Below are 2,241 nucleotides of genomic sequence, written 5' to 3' on the forward strand. Positions count from 1 at the left end.
ATCTTGCCCCAGCACTAGTAGCAAAGTTCAACAAGACAGAAAATAACAAATGCTGGTGAGGATGTGGAGATATTGGGATTTTCATACACTGCTGGTAGGACTGTAAAATGATACAGTGACTGTGGAAAGCACTATGGTGATTCCTTAAAAAGTTGTAATTAGAAATATCATTGCACCCAGCCATTCCATTAGTAGGTATATATCCTGAAGAAGTGAGAGCCAGGAAAAGAACAGATATCTGCACACCCATGTTCATCGCAGCACTATTTACAATAGCCAAAAGATGGAAACCACCTACATGCTCATCAACAGAGGAATGAATAACCAAACTATGGTATATACACACAATGGAATACTATGCAACCCTAAAGAATAACCTAGAATCTGCAAAACACCACATAACATGGAGGAACTTGGAGGACATTTTGCTGAGTGAAATAAGTCAATCACAGAAGGACACATATTGTATTAGTCTATTATTGTAAAAAGTGAAGGAAAGGTTCACATATGGAAGGAAATTTTCTTTGTTGGTTACCAAGGGTGGGAGGGGAGGGAAGGGAACACTGTTAGACAGGTAGAGACAAGCACTAATTTGGGTGAAGAGAAGGGCAAGGTACCAAATGTGAGTGATCAACACGATGGCACTGAGGAAGAAGAAGACATTGAGAGGTGCATGGGAGGTACAGACAACAAAAATGAACCCTTTTGCACATGCAGTACTGGATTGTCAGTGAAGGCAAACATGGATATACAGGTGGATAGATGGGTGGACAGGCTGAACTATTATGTATGTCTATGCAGGGGGGAATGTGCCCATGACCATGTATGGGCTTGGCAGACAATATTTCTACAAGTGTATTGGTATATTCTATAAGAATTCCTAGGTATATAGTAGAGCTGACAAGGGACAAGATTGTAGTCACTTCTTGGCCATAGCCAGTTACCCAGAGGGAGTGAGTAGTTGGACTTGTGGGCTCAGGACCATAGTCGCAGGGGACATCAAGCTCTACTGGTATAACATACTACACAAAACATTGTTTCACATCTTACAAGTCGCAAGTAGCAACTGGGATCTTAAAACCTTGCAAATGGCCATCTGGATGCAATCATGGGTCTCTCTTTGACCAGAGCAAAGAAGAATGAAGAAAACAAAAGACACATGGAAAAACAATTAGTCCAAGTGACTGGTACACCATGCAATCCTCAGCCTATATGACTATGAGACCAGAAGAACTAGATGGTGCCCAGCTACCACCATCAACCACTCGGAGGGCGATCTGTGTAGGAGATCCTGGGTAGAGTGGAAGAACAATGTGGAACAAAACTCGAAATCAGTAAAAAGAAAAAAAAGAAAAAGGACCAAGTTTGCTGGTCTGATAGAGCCTGATGGAACCACTGAGACTATGACCCCTACCTGCCCTTCAGGTTTGGAATTGAATCTACTCCTGTGGCTTCCAGCCAAACAAAAGACAGGCATAGGAGCTGAACATTTATACTAGGTAGATACACTCCGTGAAGAGAACAATCATGGGATAATAGAAGGGCTGTGTATGCACAGGGACATAGCTCAGGGGGCAGGAATGCATGGAGGGAAGGACACAGGGAAGAGGTAACTATGGGGAGGAAGTAGAAGGGAAGCTGTTGCATTGTGGGAAATTATAGTCAATGTCATGGGACAAAGTGTATGTGAGCTGCTGTATAGAAAGTGAATTTGCTCTGTAAACTTTCATTCAAATACAAGATTAGCACTATTGCTGGTTTTACATGATGAAAACTAACATGGTGTTTTATTTAGATAACCATCTATTATTAAAAACAAACAAACAAACTCATTGTCATAGAGTCAATCCGACTTATTGCAAGCACTCCTTGGGTTTCCGAGGCGGTATTCCTACAGAAGTAGATTACCTGATCTTCCTTCCAAGGAGTGGCTGATAGGTTTGAACCGCCAGCCTTCTGGTTAGCAGATGCCTAAGGCCTATTCAAAAATAATTTACTCAAAAAATATTACTCTGAAATTTACTGTAAAATTTCTGTTTTCTTGGTTTGACTTGTGGAGAAAATACTTAATACTACCCTACCCAGATGGGAGCTCTGGTAGCATAGTGGCTAAGACACTTGCCTGCTAACCAGACGGCTGGCAGTTCAAACCTACCAGCCACTCCTCGGAAGGAAGGTTGGGCAATCCTACTTCCGTAGTGATACTGCCTCGGAAACCCAAGGAGGGGTCGCTATGAGTCG

This window comes from Orycteropus afer, unplaced genomic scaffold (genome assembly GCF_000298275.1).
Source record: "Orycteropus afer afer isolate SDZICR_OR568_19922 unplaced genomic scaffold, OryAfe1.0 scaffold00087, whole genome shotgun sequence".
In the NCBI taxonomy this organism is placed as follows: domain Eukaryota; kingdom Metazoa; phylum Chordata; class Mammalia; order Tubulidentata; family Orycteropodidae; genus Orycteropus; species Orycteropus afer.